General features: G+C 36.5%; 1 pseudogene; it reads left to right on the top strand.

The window, feature by feature from the left end:
* Positions 1-9,998: 9,998 nt before the first annotated feature.
* LOC128541760 (interferon a3-like) lies at positions 9,999-11,764 on the top strand (annotated as a pseudogene).
* The last annotated feature ends 7,185 nt before the right edge of the window (positions 11,765-18,949 follow it).

Raw genomic sequence — 18,949 nt, 5'->3', positions numbered from 1 at the left:
ATGGAGCTTCTCAGTGACTGACAGAAGGGCAGTCTCGGTGGAATGTGCCACTTTGAATCCAGATTGATTGGGATCATTAAGGTTGTTCTGTGAGAGATAAAGAGACATTTGGTTATCAACAGCTCTTTCAAGAATTTTGGAAATAAAAGAGAGCAGTGATACTGGGCGATAGTTGTTAACTTCTAATGGGTCCAAGCAGGGTTTCTTGAGGATGGGAATAACCCTTGCCTACTTAAAAGCAGCAGGAACATGACTAGATGATATGGAATGGTTGATGATGGCTGTGGTGAAGGGAATGAGGTCTTGGGAGATGGCCTGGAGAATTGTGAAAGAGATTAGGTCTAATGAACAGGTGATGGGGTTAGATGATGAGATGATCTGTTGAATCTCATCAGATGACAGGTTGGAGAATTCTGCTAAGGGAGGGAAGGGAAGGTCCTGAGGTTCTGCCGGTCTTGTGTGTGATATTTGTGTAATCTGTTTTACTCAACAGTGACAATGGTAACATATTCTGTGTGAAGGAAAAAACATGCTTGTGAATATTTTCTGAATCATCCATTATTAGATACAAACTTTATGATGCTTGTTGACGTCTGTGAAGCTTTTGTTAGAATTAGAAATGAACTTAAGTTTAAAGTAAAGGTTTTTCTTTGTATCTGTCAGATATTTTAATGATTAAAAACATTTTATAAAGGGTAATACACTTAGATTCTTGATTTTGAAATAGGGTAGACCATTATTTCCCATCATGTTTTAAATTATCACCCACTGTATATTAGAGCTTTGTACCTTAAAATTAGAATATTTTTAGAGTATACTGGTAATACGTTGGTTATAAATGATATAACAATATTCTTTACATATGTTCTGCCCCAGGTCGAATGTTTTAAAAAAAGGGAAAAGTTTGTAATAAGTTAATGATAAAATAGCATATTTCATCTGTAATAATTAGGTTAAAAGAATAGTCATTCAGTTAAAAAACGAATATTTTCTGTACATTCTTTATCTGCATTTTATTTTGAAGGGGGTAATTTGTGGTTGCAAGGCATTGTGGGAAGCAGAAGCTATAATAAGTTTGAGAAAGAGAGAATCATCGAGTCGAAAGCCTGTCTATTCATGTCTGAACATCCCCCTCTTGTGACCTAAATCTTTATTTACACCATCGAGAGCAATGGCTGTAAGTTTATTTTATGTTTGGTTCATTGTGTACTTTAGAAGTAGCTGGTTTAGAGATCGTTTTGTGAACGTCTTGTGAATGTGTTTGTTCCAGGAATTAGCTTTGTCCCATAGGCTGGTTTTGCTTAGAGATGTTTATTAGCATAGACATTAAGCGAATCTAATTTGCATATGAAAAGATCGCTAAAGTGGCTGTTTAGCTTTTGAAACAGCTAAAACATCTTTCTTACATGTTTTTTACTATTAGTCATTTGTTTTGGTACATTTATTTCACATGTTAAGTAGCTAAAGGTATGTTTATTTTTCTGCTTGTTTTTAGTTTCACTCAACTTTTTCATTGAGCTATTCAAGCTACAATTACAAAGAATTGTAAGCTGTCAAGAAGACTGTAATAAAGGAGTAAGACACTCAGTTCCTGGCTCACGAAAATTGAGTTTGGCTTGCTGTTGACCTACGTTAACATACACAGTGTATCCAACACGTAGTGATAACAGTACAGTGAAAAGCCATTTCAGCAGTTGGTGGAAAATAACACTTATGCCACAGCGATGGACAACGTTCATGACGAGAAGGCAGGAGAAATGGCTTACTCAGAAACCAAGAAAGCATCATCCATAGCTAGCTCCAGGTCCAAACACTCATCTTCCAAATTATCTTCAAAGTCCAGCGTTTTGGAAGCAGCCATCTTTGCACGTGCTTCAGCCGAAGCCACAAACGCTGAAGCCTCTTACAGCAAGAGACAGTTGCAAATAAAAAAGCAGCAAGCAACTTTGGAGATGGATTTAGAGATGTTGGAAATAGAAAAAAAGGCTGCAGCTGCTATGGCAAAAGCAGAAGTTCTAGAAGCTGCTGTGGCTGTTGAACAAGAAAAAGGGGAAAGCGTTAAAAGTTCAATCCCACCACGAGTTGTCAGACAGAGAACCATGGAGTATGTGCAACACCAAACTCAGCTTAAGTCACTTCCAGCTGAAGAAGGAACACATCAAGTTGAGTTGATGGCAAAGGCATCCTCGTTCGCTCCAAAGAAATCTGAACAAACAACTTCTACACCTGTACTCCAGAAAATGTATGTAAAGGAGGAAACATTTAACTCACCAAGAGACTATGTCAAGCCAAACAGTTACCACGCTCCCCACACAAATGACCCACCTATGGCTGACTTTGCTAGGTTCCTTGCACGCAGAGAGTTAATTACGACAGGGCTCTTTAAGTTTGATGACACCCCTGAAAATTTCAGAGCATGGCAGTCCTCATTCTTTAATGCAACGGAAGGAATCAACCTTACGTGTAGCCAGGAGTTGGATCTCCTAGTCAAGTGGCTCGGTAAAGAGTCCTCGGAGCATGTTAAAAGAATCAGAGCCGTTTATACAACCAACCCCAAAGCTGCGCTCCAGTTGTCGTGGAATAGGTTGGAAGAATGTTTTGCTACACCAGAAGTAGTAGAAAATGCTTTGTTTAAAAGATTAGACAGTTTTCCTCATCTTACAAATAGAGACAACGTAAAACTTAGAGAACTAGGAGATCTTCTCCTAGAGCTGCAGGTTGCTAAAGATGAAGCTTTTCTCCCAGGCCTCGCTTATCTTGACACACCCCGTGGTGTTAAGCCCATAGTGGGAAAGCTGCCTTCAAGCTTACAAGAAAAATGGCTTCACGCAGGTTCAAAATACAAACAAAAATATAATGTGACATTCCCTCCTTTCGCCTATTTTGTAAAGTTTGTCCAAGAGGAAGCAAAAGCGAGGAATGATCCGAGTTTTGCAACATGCAGCAGTCAAACCTCTAACAAAGGTGAGAGGCTACCATTCAAGCAAACTAGCTACAAAACACCTCTAACCGTAAACAGAACAGAGGTCAATACAACTCATCCGGAGGATGATCTAACACGTTATTGTCCAGTTCATAAGAAAACACATCCTCTTGCCAAATGTAGAGCTTTCCGGATCAAACCAATACAAGAAAGACGGAGTATTCTCAAAGAACACAAACGGTGTTTTCGCTGTTGTTCACCCACACACATAATAAAGAACTGTGACATGAAGATCAAGTGTGAGGAGTGCCAAAGTGAAAAACATTGCTCTGCCATGCACCCTGATACGAGTCAACAACTCCAGCTGGAAAACACACCTGAAACAAAGCCTCAGCCCCTAGACAACACTCCACCTGAGGTAACGTCACGGTGCACAGAGATCTGTGGTGAAGGCTGTCCTCCACGTTCTTGCTCTAAAGTATGTCTAGTTCGAGTTTTCCCTAAAGGCCAACCAGAACAGTCTGTCAAGATGTATGCCATCCTGGATGATCAGAGCAATTGCTCACTGGCCCGCCCTGAATTCTTTGAGCTGTTTGGAATCAAGGGTACTCCCCTGACATATCATATGAGAACTTGTGCTGGGCTAACTCAAATGGTTGGCAGGAAGGCAGTGGGGTTCCAAATTGAGCCAGTAGGTGGAGGTCCACGTCTAGGCCTCCCTCCTCTCATTGAATGTGATGAGATAGTTTTCAACAGAAATGAAATACCTACACCGGAAGTCGCTCTTGCCCACGCTCACTTGAAACACCTTGCTCCTCTTATACCCAAGCCTGATCCAGATGCTCAGATAGCAGTTCTACTGGGCAGAGACATTATACAAGTCCACAAGGCACGAGAACAAGTTAACGGTCCCCATAACGCTCCCTTTGCTCAGCGCCTGGACCTGGGCTGGGTAATCGTGGGGGAAGTATGCCTTAATGCCCATAAGCCTACGGTTAACGTCTATAAAACTCACATGCTCTCCAACGGACGACCATCCTTCCTCGTTCCTTGCCCTAACAACATCAACATCAAAGAAAAACCATACCATGGCGGGGAGCACAAGAGTACCTTCTTAAAACGCAGCTCAAAATCCAGTACAGCAGGAGAAAGACTTGGAGAAAAAGTTTTTGAGCGCACAGAATATGATAACCAGCATGCCTTGTCCTTTGAGGATGAGACGTTCCTAAGGATAATGGAAAAGGAAGTTCACCAGGACAAAAACAATAACTGGGTTGCTCCTCTACCATTTAAGTCACCTCGTTTACCTCTTCCAAATAACAGAGACCAAGCGCTGTCCAGACTCAACTCATTGAGACGCAACTTAACCAAAAACCAACAAATGAGAGAACAGTTCTTAGAGTTCATGGATAAGCTGTTTGAAAACAATCACGCAGAGATCGCTCCAACCATTGATGACAACACAGAGCGCTGGTACCTGCCCATCTTCGGGGTATATCATCCCCAGAAGCCCGATCAAATACGGGTAGTGTTTGACTCTAGTGCAGAGCAATCTGGTGTATCACTCAACTCAGTACTGCTAACAGGCCCGGATCTCAGTAACACCCTTCTTGGTGTGCTGATTCGGTTTAGGAAAGAGCTCATTGCTACCACGGCTGACATCCAGCAAATGTTTTATGGATTTCTAGTTAGACCAGACCACAGAGATTATTTGAGGTTCCTGTGGTACAAGGATAATGACCTGTCAAAGGAGGTACAGGAATATCGCATGCGGGTGCATGTTTTTGGGAATAGCCCATCGCCAGCGGTAGCTATCTATTGTCTGCGAAGAGCTATCCGAGAAGGCGAGGCAAAGTTCGGAGCAGACACAAGGCAATTTGTTGAGAGACACTTCTATGTGGATGACGGTCTGATCGCAGTCCCTACTGAGTCTGTAGCCATCGATCTGATCAAGCGCACATGTGCATCCTTAGCCATGTCCAACCTCAGACTCCACAAAATCGCCTCAAATAGTGTCTCAGTTATGCAAGCCTTCAAGCCAGAAGACTTGGCATCTGGCATAAAAGACTTGAGCCTCGGCGACGAAGCCTTACCTGCTCAGAGAAGTCTAGGAATGTGCTGGGACATAAACACTGACTCATTTACATTCAAGGTAGCTGTTAATAACAAACCCTACACCCGCCGAGGGGTTCTCTCAGTAATTAACAGTATCTTTGACCCGTTGGGACTAGCATCGCCAGTGACCATCAAAGGCAGACTCTTGTTACGCGAATTGTCCAATGGAGTACAAGATTGGGATGCTTCTCTCCCTCAAAACAAAATGGACACATGGGAAACGTGGAAAATATCTCTCCAAGATCTGAGCAGCCTCAGAGTACCACGCTGCTATGTGCCAGCCTCCCTTTACAAGTCCACTTACACTGAACTGTGCGTCTTTTGTGATGCTTCAAGTTGGGCTATTGCAGCAGTAGCATACTTGAAGACAGTAGATGCAAAGGGACAATCTGAAGTAGGGTTTGTGCTTGGAAAAGCAAAACTTTCACCACAACCTGAACCCACAGTACCCCGCCTTGAACTCTGTGGAGCAGTTCTAGCGGTGGAGATGGCGGAGCTCATTCTGGATGAACTTGATCACAAGCCAAATGCTGTCAAATTCTATTGTGACAGCAAAGTGGTTCTTGGGTACATCGGCAATGATTCAAAGCGTTTTTATGTCTATGTACATAATCGAGTTCATCGTATACGCCAGTCTACATCCCCTGAACAATGGCATTATGTCACATCAGAGCAGAACCCAGCTGACCTAGCGACCAGGTCAGTACCTGCGTCACAGCTCATGGACACTATGTGGTTTAAGGGACCAGAGTTCCTTTATAAACTACCTGAACCTGAGACACAAAAATCGTTCGAGCTCATCACACCTGAAGTGGATGCTGAAATCCGACAAGTTAATACCTTCATAACACAGGTTCAGGGAAATCGACTCACACCAGAACGCTTCCAACGCTTCTCGAACTGGATCTCACTGGTACGTGGCATTTCCTTCTTGATTCACCAAGCACGTTCTCAATCATCAAGCCACTTGTCAGAGCCCTTATGCAAAGGTTGGCATAAATGCAACAAGCCACGCACTCCAGAGGAGCTGGAGGCGGCCAGTAAGCTTATCTTTCGGTCTGTTCAAAAAGATACCTTCGCTGACGAGTATGCTGCCCTCCATGCCAATCAAACCATTCAGAGCTCTAGCCCCATCGTAGCTCTTGACCCCTATATGGAAGAAGACCTCATCAAAGTTGGAGGCCGCCTTAAGCATGCTTCATTGGACAAAAAGGTGAAAAATCCTATAATTCTCCCAAGTAAGCACCATGTGTCAAAGTTGCTTGTCCTGCACCATCATGTTAAGGTCGTGCATCAAGGAAGACAGTTTATAGAAAGTGCGGTTAGGCAAGCTGGACTGTGGATTGTAGGGTGCAAAAGATTGGTCTCGTCTGTTATCCACCGCTGTGTAATATGCAAGAAACTCAGAGGAAAAGTAGAGACCCAAAAAATGGCAGACCTCCCTCCTGAACGACTCGAAGCATGCCCTCCATTTTCATATGTCGGGTTGGACGTGTTCGGCCCATGGGCAGTGGTCACTCGACGCACACGAGGTGGTGCAGCACAAAGCAAGAGGTGGGCGATACTTTTTACATGTATGACCACAAGAGGCGTACATATCGAAGTAATTGAATCTATGGACGCTTGCAGCTGTATAAACGCAATACGTAGATTCTTTGCTATAAGGGGGCCGGCAAAACAAATGCGATCAGACAGGGGGACTAATTTCATTGCAGCAAGTGTGGAACTTGGCATGGCGGAACCAAACAAGAACCCTCCCAACATTTGCAACTATCTTCGTGACAGCGGTTGCACATGGAAGTTCAACCCCCCACACGCCTCCCATATGGGAGGTGTTTGGGAAAGGATGATTGGGGTAACTCGCAGACTATTGGACTCAATGCTCTTGCAAAACAGATACACTCATCTGACACATGAAGTGCTTTGCACCCTAATGGCTGAGGTATCATCTATAATTAATGCAAGGCCCTTGGTTCCTATTTCATCAGACCCTGCCTCACCATTCCTTCTATGTCCTGCAATGATATTAACACAAAAGCTGCACGTTCCCTCTCCACCGGGAGACTTTTGTGGAAAAGACTTGCTCAGAAACCAGTGGAGACAAGTGCAGGCACTAGCCGATGAATTCTGGAGCCGATGGAGAAATGAATATCTCAACACCCTTCAATCAAGGCGCAAGTGGCGTGGTACATGCCGCAATCTGCAAGCAGGCGACATTGTGTTGTTGAAACAAAACCAGGCACCAAGAAATGAATGGACAATGGCCATCATCACAACTACCTTTCCAAGCAGCGATGGAAAGGTCAGAAAGGTCGAAGTGAGGACATCATCCCAAGGAGTCTCAAAGACTTACTTACGTCCCATTTCTGATGTTGTTCTGCTCTTAGAAAGTGAAGAGACTGATAAGAAGTAGTAGTGGCATCAGTGATGCCAGACGGGGAGTGTTCTGCCCCAGGTCGAATGTTTTAAAAAAAGGGAAAAGTTTGTAATAAGTTAATGATAAAATAGCATATTTCATCTGTAATAATTAGGTTAAAAGAATAGTCATTCAGTTAAAAAACGAATATTTTCTGTACATTCTTTATCTGCATTTTATTTTGGAGGGGGTAATTTGTGGTTGCAAGGCATTGTGGGAAGCAGAAGCTATAATAAGTTTGAGAAAGAGAGAATCATCGAGTCGAAAGCCTGTCTATTCATGTCTGAACATCCCCCTCTTGTGACCTAAATCTTTATTTACACCATCGAGAGCAATGGCTGTAAGTTTATTTTATGTTTGGTTCATTGTGTACTTTAGAAGTAGCTGGTTTAGAGATCGTTTTGTGAACGTCTTGTGAATGTGTTTGTTCCAGGAATTAGCTTTGTCCCATAGGCTGGTTTTGCTTAGAGATGTTTATTAGCATAGACATTAAGCGAATCTAATTTGCATATGAAAAGATCGCTAAAGTGGCTGTTTAGCTTTTGAAACAGCTAAAACATCTTTCTTACATGTTTTTTACTATTAGTCATTTGTTTTGGTACATTTATTTCACATGTTAAGTAGCTAAAGGTATGTTTATTTTTCTGCTTGTTTTTAGTTTCACTCAACTTTTTCATTGAGCTATTCAAGCTACAATTACAAAGAATTGTAAGCTGTCAAGAAGACTGTAATAAAGGAGTAAGACACTCAGTTCCTGGCTCACGAAAATTGAGTTTGGCTTGCTGTTGACCTACGTTAACATACACAGTGTATCCAACACGTAGTGATAACAGTACAACATAATAAAAACATAATGCAACAAACTTTAGTAGTCTTAATTTAAACAAATTTAAATCAAAACTTAAATTTTATAAATGACTGAATTTATCTGGAAATGCCTATTATGCTTGTAAATGCCTACTGTATATTGACAGACATGTCTTGGGAGGTCTTTATAATCAACAGCTAAAGGACCATTTAGGTCAGTACTGTAAATGTATGCTTGTATTTTAAAAAGCTTCCAAACATGTAAAGAAATAGCATATACCGCTTGTTAAATTTCACTTACTATTGTATTGAATTAATGTAAAGGTATTCTCAAATGATACTCAACAATTAAGGATCAAACCTGGACAAATAAAAAAACATCCTTTTTTGTCATTTTGATGATTTTTTAATATAATTTTTTTGGTAGATGCTGATAAGACACTGTTTTCTGAATATGCTTGTGTTACTGTCTGTTCAAAAATTTCATGTTCATTTAGTGGTTTAGACTGAATTAAACATAGATTATAAAACATAAAACATAGCTAAAATATTTTTTCTAACACAAGATTAGTCGATTATTTCTCTGTTGTTGTTTTTTATTTTTATAATGGATTATTGTAGAATATAGAAATTGATTAGTAATAAAGAAATAGATCATTGTCAGCAATTTGTTTCATTATTTCATGATTAGCAGTGCCTGGCTAAAAGATCCTGTAAAAGCAGTAAGGGGGTACATATAGTATTTAATTATTATTAAATAAAAGCATGAATAAATCAAAGAGAGTACTTTTACACGTGACAGAATTTATTTCTAGGGAACACTCGAGCAATAACATTAGTTTCGTATTTCGTATAATTGACTGTAATGAGTTCATCCAAAATATTTTATTTATCATACTTCTAGCTTTTTTGGAAAGCGTTTGATAAAATCTGACATTTACATTTAAAGTTATTAATGATTAATGTATGTATGTATTTATGTATGTATGTATGTATGTATGTATGTATTTAATTATTGTATATTATGGCAGATATTTTGGGAAAAACATTTCATATAGTAGGTAATTACTGAATAACTGCAAACATGCACAACGTGCTGCACTTAGATTTTCGATGAGATACAGAATTAATGTTGGCCATTAAGTTCCATTGCGTTTTAACTTATTATAATATATATACTATATATATATATATATATATATATATATATATATATATATATATATATATAAATTATAGCTTTGCAAAATGTTCAATGTATGGTGGTGTTATGCTGCAAGTTTCATTTCATTGAACCAATTTGTAAACGATACAACAATATTTGAAAGAACTATAGCACTTTTTTGTAAATTTTATTAATCTTACGAAAAGATTGCTGTGGTTTTAAAGATATACGTCCGCAAGCTTTAGAGTTCTTTTAAAATGATTTTTGAAATATGAAATGATTTTTATACAGAAACCTAAAGGTCGTGTTCCAGTCAGGTATAGTCAGGCGTAGGTGTAATTAATCTACCTAATTGAACACTGAGTTCTTTTTATACTGGATTTTCGGTTTGTTTTGACTTCAGTCCTGTGTGTGATATTTGTGTAATCTGTTTTACTCAGCAGGAAAAAGCATGAACGTGACAACATACCTTCTTTTAGCTGTGCGCGTGCTTCACTTTATCGACTTGATTCCGGTTTAAACTTCATTAACAAACTGCTAATAATCATTACAAACTGCTAATCATTATTGCGATGGTGTTTCACACTCGCTGTCTGAGCTCCTGCGCTTTCTGTTTCAACAGAATTCAGTAGGAATTTCCTCAAAGCTCCGGTGTGAATCTCACACACAGGTAAATACCTGAAGCACGCATACTACTCTACTAAATAGTATGGAAACGCAGTAAGTAGAAACAGGTGTCTGACTGCTTTCACGTGCTGCTTAGTAAGTAAGTAAGCTTCTCCTGACGTAGTTGCGTCCTGGCCACGCCCAGTTTCGTCATCAGTGCTTACGTCGAGAAAATCACTAAAGTAAAAAAAAAAAAAAACATATTTTTAAACAGCTGAGTACATGAATAAATACAATAACATACAATGCATTTATTCATACACATAATATAAAGTATAACCAAACATACACGTACATACTCCTTATCGGTATGTGGCACACTCCTTATCGGTATGTGGTTTTGCATAGTTGCAGTGGTATTTCGTTTTGTGTTTTTTTTTTTTTTTTCAAAAAAAAAGCAAATTTCGATTTGTAATAGGACTTTCCTTACATTGTACATCTCGCTTGCCTATAAATGATGAGCATAACAGCTCACAAGATGGTGAGAGTAAAGTATAGAGCACTTCACACTTATTAAGAGTAAGGGTCTGCTGGACAGAAAAGTAGAGTGTGTATACTGGGAATACAATGTTTCTACGTTTGGTGCACCTTTGTGTCATTTTGACTTTGTGCAGTGTGAACTCTGGCTTCAGCTGCCGATGGATCAATCTTAAATTCAAGCAGCACCATGAGACATGTTTAGCACTGCTTAAAGAAATGGTGAATCAATCAATCAATCAATCAATCAATCAATCTATCTATCTATCTATCTATCTATCTATCTATCTATCTATCTATCTATCTATCAATTAATTGTTATATTATATTATTAATTATCTATTAATAATGCCAAATATTTTGAAAAATATTTAACACAGATATACTCCTTTGTATTCCTACAGGGGGAAGAAATCAGCACCAACTCGTCCATTCCAGATAACTGGCATCACTGGTTCTTTAACCAAAGCTATTCTCAGGTTAATATTTTAATGATGGTGTTCATATAAATTAAGGCTTGTCCTGATCCTGGTAACCTGTGTGTACCCTTACTTAATGCTCATCACAATCCTTTTTCCACAGACAGAGAAACAGATTGGGTTCATCATTCAGACTCTGGACGAGGTCTCTCGGTTATTGGAAGAGTCTGACTCTGTCTCTTGGAACAAGGACAAGCTGGACACTTTGTTACATATGCTGGATCTGCAGGTCAATGGACTTCGTTCATGTGTGAGTGCTCCTTTTCTCAATACTTTGAGTATATGTATTATACAGCTGTTGGATGAAGAGTAAAGTGAAGTTCTGTTTTTTTTTGCCTAACATTTGCTCAAATTTAAAAACATAATGTACTCTTTCTATAACCTTGGGCCTGTTTAATTTGATTTATACAGCTTGATCACAAAGTAAGAAAGAGCAAAAGATTGCCCTTATATTTCAAACGACTAAGAGATCTCACCAAGAATGACAAGGTAAACAAATATCTAAATGTTCTTTGTGACAGAGACAGAATGATATTTAATGTAAATGTGAAATGATCCTGGCAAGGTCTAATATTGGGATTTTACTTTACATCAGGAGAAGAATGAGGCCTGGGAGGGGATCAGAAAAGAGTTGCTTCAACTTTTTGGGCTGCTGGACTTCTTCCCTGCTGTCTCTGTGAATAATGTTGCAAAGGAGAGTCAATAATCTATTTAATGCTTATTTAATGCTTTAGTGTTTCAAAATCGTAGTAATATAATGTTATGCATTTTCTATGCTACATTTAAAATTTTCCATGTAGTTTAAAATTAAATGAAGTGTATGTTTGCTCTTCATTTAATCCTCTTGTTTTTTTCTAAACATTTATATTTTTGTTAAATTATAAAATGTGCATATGCTGTATTTCTTATTTGTGCCATAAGCTATTTATAACCATATTGTCTTATTCATTTATTTATATCTTTATTATACTTGTATATTCATATATTATGCAGCTGGACTGTGAAAACCTTGAAAATGATTTGAATGAACGATAAGTGAATTTCTTATGAAAATATTTAATGTCTTACAATAAAAAATAAATGAATTTTTTTTAAAAACTTTTGCTATGTAAATGTTTATTTAAAATACTGTCTTTTTAAATTATAATGAAAGTGCAAATTAATTCTTATAATAGTTTCATGTTTAAAGAAACAAGTAACAAAGTTCTGTAACAAAAAACAAAATAAAGTTTGTCCCAGTGGACCATTTATGAACATTTCGGCACAAAAAGCTGTACCACAATGGTATTCATAAAACATATGCTTTAAATATTGAATATACTGTATATGCTATAAATGAGACATGCTATATGTGTGTTAATTCAACCATCCACTACAGCAAAAACTGAAAACATAAAGCCAATGCAAACTATGTAAGTCCCTTAAAAAAATAAAAAAACACACAAACAAAAACACAATTGTTTCAAATAGTTTTACAATAAATTTTGAATGCAGAAATGCCACATTATAAAACTTTCTCTCTCTTTTTCCCTAAGAAAAAAATCTATAATTTTTTTTCCTTTGAAAAAAAATCTATTTTTTCCCTCAGTCTCCCTCAGAAACACTTATCTGTCAGGATTTCTTTTAACTTTTTTTAAAAGGTAAAATGCAGGTTGATTTTTTTTATTTTTACTTTATATTTTGTGTTAATTATTTTTATGTATTTTTTTTGGCTGTGGAACGAATAATTTAAGTTTCCATTATTTCTTATGGGGCAATTAAATTTGGTGTTTTGGAATACAAGCCATCTCCCGGAAAGAATTATGCTCGTAAGAATTATGCTCGTCCAAGGTTCCACTGTATATCTGCATTAGATGTGTATATTCATATATTATGCAGCTGGACTGTGAAAATAATGAAAATGATTTGAATAAAGAATATGTAAATTTCTTATGAAAATATTAAATGCTTTACAATAAAAAATACAGTTTAAATTTGAAAATGCCTTAGCCATGTTAATTTTGCTCATTTAAAATACTGCCTTTTTTAAAATTATGATAAAAGTGCAAGGTAATGCTTATAATAGCTTCATGTTCATGAATTTGTTAAAACACAAGAAACAAGTAACAAAATTCTGCTTTTGGAAACCTGATGCCAATTCTGCTGGAACTGTTTACATAAATCATTTAAAGAACAAAATAAAATTTGTCTCATTGTCACAATTAGGACTCAGTGGACCATTTAGGAACAATTCAGCACAAAAGTTGTGCAAAACTTGACATTTGACATTAAATTAAATTTCTGGACACTAACTGTACCACAATGGTCATGAACAATTGTTTACATTTTTCATAAATTAAAGTAGCCTAGTTTTATAACAAAGTTTGAACACAGAAACATTATAAACTAATCCCAGAGGGAAATTGCTTGGGTTACAGTTGCTCACAGTTATTGCCAATCCTCGCGGAAGCTTGCAGACCTTGCAGAACTTCGCGAAACGCCGGCGGGCATTTGCGGCAGCTCACGGTGCCTAACATCGCATCTCACCGTGAGTCAAAGCGCATACTCTACAGTAGGTGAGATAGAGGTATTAGGCGCCGTGAGCCGCCTCGAGTGCCCGCCCGACGTTCCGCGAGGACCGGCAAAAAATTAAACGTTTATTTTTTCACGCGGAAAGATGGAAATGTAATCACAGCGCAAAAATTCGCGGTGAATCATGATGAACCCTACTTACGTTTGATATAAAAATATAACACCGCATCTCACAGCGAGTTAAACCGCATAGGTGAGATAGGTGTATTATACATTACAATCACTCGGAAAAATGGAAAAATGAAATCTGCTCGTGGGAAGATAACATGACAGTTGTACAAAAATGTCTAATGTGTCCATAGGACAATTTTCCAGAAGCTTTGGTTTGTTCCGATGGAATTTTGTAAAAATCAGTCGTCCTTATGTTCTTTTCTGACAGAAGATGTTTTTGTGGTGAATGTACTGGGACATCCACTCCTAGGAAGATTGATAGCTGTCTCAAATGCTTTTCACTCATGAATAATCTTACTCACTGTGAAATATTGAAATTGGGTGCCAATCTTTCGCAGGGCACACACACATACACAAACACTCATTGACACAATACAGGCAATTTGGGAATGCCATTTAGCCTAATCTACATGTCTTTGGGTTGTGAGATGAAACCCACCGAACACAGGGAGAACATTCAATCTTCATGCACACAGAGATGGGAATCGAGCCTGACCGGGAACTGAAACCAGACCCAGGAGGTGCAAGGCTGCAGCGCCAACCATCACACCACCATGCCGCAATCAAAATTAAACAATCTAAACATTCATCATTTGATGGACAGAACAAGAAAAATGCTTAAAATGTGTCAATTAGACAGATCAGGGGGGATTTTTTATTACCTAAATGGAAAAAAAACTATTCAGCACTTCTAGTTAAATTTATTAAATCATTCCCACACAAAGAGTGCTGTGGTGTGCTATACGTGGACAGGCTTTAGAGTTCTACAGAAACTGCAGAATGAAATGTTGAACGACAATTACGCTCAACATCACAACTTATGAAGCAAGCATATACAGAAAGAAAACCTTGGTTAATTAAATGTTTCATTTGTATATAAATAGGGATAAGATATAGACCATTGGATAAATATTTTAATAATAATGAAGTGCATGAAGTTTCTTTTAACATTTAACAAATATATATTAAAATAAAAAATGCATTTTTTTAAACATTGGTTTAGCTTGTGTAAACATAAAATATTTGTAAAATGGAAAAGAAATTGTAAAATATTAGCAATACTGGAGTGGAATAACTGGTGGAGAAATTTTATTCATCTTTTTTATTTAAAATTTTTTTAAGAAGGGGGTGAAACCAGAATTCAGCTTCGAAAAACTTTAGCACATGTCAAACAGGACTCTAAAAACATTTGGAACACATTTTATTTTTGCACCATGACATGGCCAGGTTTAGTTTTTAGTAATGTATGAATAATAAGGATTAAATTATAGGAATATGTAATTACCAATTGTTCAGTAACATATGTGAAATATTTAAATGTCACATTTAAGTAAACTGGGACAACTTTCAAAATGATTATTGAAATATTAAATTATTTTTATACAATAGCCTAAAAATGGCAGTGCTTCAGCCAGGTATAATCAGGTGTAGGTGTAATTAATTTACCAGAGGCTAATGTAACACTGAGTTCTGATTAGACTGAATTTACTGTATTTTACTTCAGTCTTGTGAGTGCTATTTGTGCAATCTGTTTCACTTAGCAGCGACAATGGCAACATATTCTGTGTGAAGGAAAAAACCTGCACGTGAATACTTTCTGAATCATACATTATTAGATACAAACTTTAACAATGGCAACATATTAACATAAACACAACATAAAAGGCTGAAAGAACTATAGCACTTTTTACATTTTATTAATCTCACGAAAAGATTGCTTTGGTTTTAATGCTATACGTTTTAAAGTTTTAGAGTTTTTAAGAACTGCTGAATCTAAGGTTGAACCACCTTAACTTTTGGAAAATTAAATATGCTCATGGAAACATCACAATAAGATACTGGATAAAATTATAGTTTAGCATAATAACTTTTAAGGAATGTCAAACATGTGGACCACCCATTCATTTCTGCATCATGACATTGAGGTTTAGTTTTTAGTGATGTATAAATAGTAGGAATTCATTTATAAGAATATGTTGTTTAGTGACATATGTAAAATATTTAAACGCCACATTAACGTAACAGCTACCAAAATGATTTTTGAAATATGAAATTATTTTTATACAGAAACCTAAAAAGGCCATGTTCCAGTCAGGTATAATCAGGTGTCGGTGTAATTAATGTACCTAATGTAACACTGATGAGTTCTTTTTAGACTGAAATTTTGGTGTTTTACTTAGGTCTTGTGTGTGATATTTGTGTAATCTGTTTCACTTAACAGTGACAATGGTAACATATTCTGTGTGAAGAAAAAAACATGCACATGCAGAGATGAACTTAAGTTTAAAGTAAAGGTTTTTCTTTGTATCTGTCAGATATTTTAATGGTTCAAAACATTTTATAAAGGGTAATACACTTGGATTCTTGATTTTGAATTAGGGTAGCCCATTATTTCCCATCATGTTTTAAATTACCACCTACTGTATATTAGAGCTTTGTACCTTAAAATGAGATTATTTTTAGTCTGTTGATACGTTGGTTATAAATTATATAACAATATTCTTTACTTAATAAAAACATAATGCAACAAACTCTCTTGAGCAACCTTATCACCAATTTCTAATTGTAAAATCTAATATAATAGTCTTAATTTAAACAAATGTAAATCAAAACTTAAATTTTATAAATGACTGAATTTATCTGGAAATGCCCATTATGTCTGTAAATGCCTATATTGACAGACATGTCTTGGGAGGTCTTTATAATCAACAGCTGAAGGACCATCTAGGTCAGTACTGTAAATGTATGCTTGTATCTTAAAAAGCTTCCAAACATGTAAAGAAATAGCATATACCGCTTGTTAAATTTCACTTACTATTGTATTGAATTAATGTAAAGGTATTCTCAAATGATACTCAACAATTAAGGATCAAACCTGGACAAATAAAAAAACATCCTTTTTTGTCATTTTGATGATTTTTTAATATAATTTTTTTGGTAGATGCTGATAAGACACTGTTTTCTGAATATGCTTGTGTTACTGTCTGTTCAAAAATTTCATGTTCATTTAGTGGTTTAGACTGAATTAAACATAGATTATAAAACATAAAACATAGCTAAAATATTTTTTCTAACACAAGATTAGTCGATTATTTCTCTGTTGTTGTTTTTTATTTTTATAATGGATTATTGTAGAATATAGAAATTGATTAGTAATAAAGAAATAGATCATTGTCAGCAATTTGTTTCATTATTTCATGATTAGCAGTGCCTGGCTAAAAGATCCTGTAAAAGCAGTAAGGGGGTACTTATAGTATTTAATTATTATTAAATAAAAGCATGAATAAATCAAAGAGAGTACTTTTACACGTGACAGAATTTATTTCTAGGGAACACTCGAGCAATAACATTAGTTTCGTATTTCGTATAATTGACTAATGAGTTCATCCAAAATATTTTATTTATCATGCTTCTAGCTTTTTGCAAAGCGTTTGATAAAATTAGACATTTACATTTAAAGTTATTAATGATTTATTTATGTATGTATGTATGTATGTATGTATTTATTTATTTATTTATTTATTGTATATTATGGCAGATATTTGGGGAAAAACATTTTATATAACCTAGTAGGTAAATACTGAATTACTGCAAACATCTACAACGTGCTGCACTTAGATTTCCGATAAGATACAGAATTAATTTTGGCCATTAAGTTCCATTGCGTTTTAACTTATTATAATATATATACTATATATATATATATATATATATATATATATATATATATATATATATATATAAATTATAGCTTTGCAAAATATTCAATGTATGGTGGTGTTATGTTGCAAGTTTCATTTCATTGAGCCAATTTGTAAACGATACAATAATATTTGAAAGAACTATAGCACTTTTTTGTAAATTTTATTAATCTTACGAAAAGATTGCTGTGGTTTAAAAGATATACGTCCGCAAGCTTTAGAGTTCTTTTAAAATGATTTTTGAAATATGAAATGATTTTTATACAGAAACCTAAAGGTCATGTTCCAGTCAGGTATAATCAGGCGTAGGTGTAATTAATCTACCTAATTGAACACTGAATTCTTTTTATACTGGATTTTCGGTTTGTTTTGACTTCAGTCCTGTGTGTGATATTTGTGTAATCTGTTTTACTCAGCAGGAAAAAGCATGAACGTGACAACATACCTTCTTTTAGCTGTGCGCGTGCTTCACTTTATCGACTTGATTCCGGTTTAAACTTCATTAACAAACTGCTAATAATCATTACAAACTGCTAATCATTATTGCGGCGGTGTTTCACACTCGCTGTCTGAGCTCCTGCGCTTTCTGTTTCTGTTTCAACAGAATTCAGTAGAAATTTCCTCAAAGCTCCGGTGTGAATCTCACACACAGGTAAATACCTGAAGCTCGCACACTACTCTACTAAATAGTATGGAAACGTAGTAAGTAGAAACAGGTGCCTGACTGCTTTCACGTGCTGCTTAGTAAGTAAGTAAGCTTCTCCTGACGTAGTTGTGCCCTGGCCACGCCCAGTTTCGTCATCAGTGCTTACTGTACGTCGAGAAAGTCACCTGAGTTAAAAAAAAAAAGTATTCATATTTTTACACTTAAACAGACAATGCATTTATTTATACACATAATACAAAGTGTAACTAAACATACACGTACATGCGCTGGTATCTATCTTGTTAGCTATCTATTATTTAATTATTCATTGTCTATTACGTAATGCAAATGATTTTGTTAAATATTTAACACAGGCATACTCTTTTTATTACTTCAGGGGGAGGAAATCAGCACCAACTCATCCCTTCCAGATAACTGGCATCACTGGTTCTTTAACCAAAGCTATTCTCAGGTTAATATATTAATAATGGTGTTCACATAAAACAATTGTTGCTCTGATCCTGTTATCCTGTGTGTACTCTTCCTTCATGTTCATCTTCATCTTACTTCCTCAGCCAGAGAAACAGATTGGGTTCATCATTCAGTCTCTGGACGAGGTCTCTCGGTTATTGGAAGAGTCTGACTCTGTCTCTTGGAACAAGGACAAGCTGGACGCTTTGTTACATATGCTGGATCTGCAGGCCAATGGACTTCGTTCATGTGTGAGTGCTCCTTTTCTCAATACTTTCAGTATATGTATCATGCAGCTGTTGGATCAAGAGTAAAGTGAAGCTAGGTTTTTTTTTGTCTGG

Source organism: Clarias gariepinus, chromosome 14 (assembly GCF_024256425.1).
Source record: "Clarias gariepinus isolate MV-2021 ecotype Netherlands chromosome 14, CGAR_prim_01v2, whole genome shotgun sequence".
Taxonomy (NCBI): Eukaryota; Metazoa; Chordata; class Actinopteri; order Siluriformes; family Clariidae; genus Clarias; species Clarias gariepinus.
The sequence above is the reverse complement of the archived record's forward strand: the minus strand, read 5'-3'. Positions and strand labels throughout refer to the sequence as shown.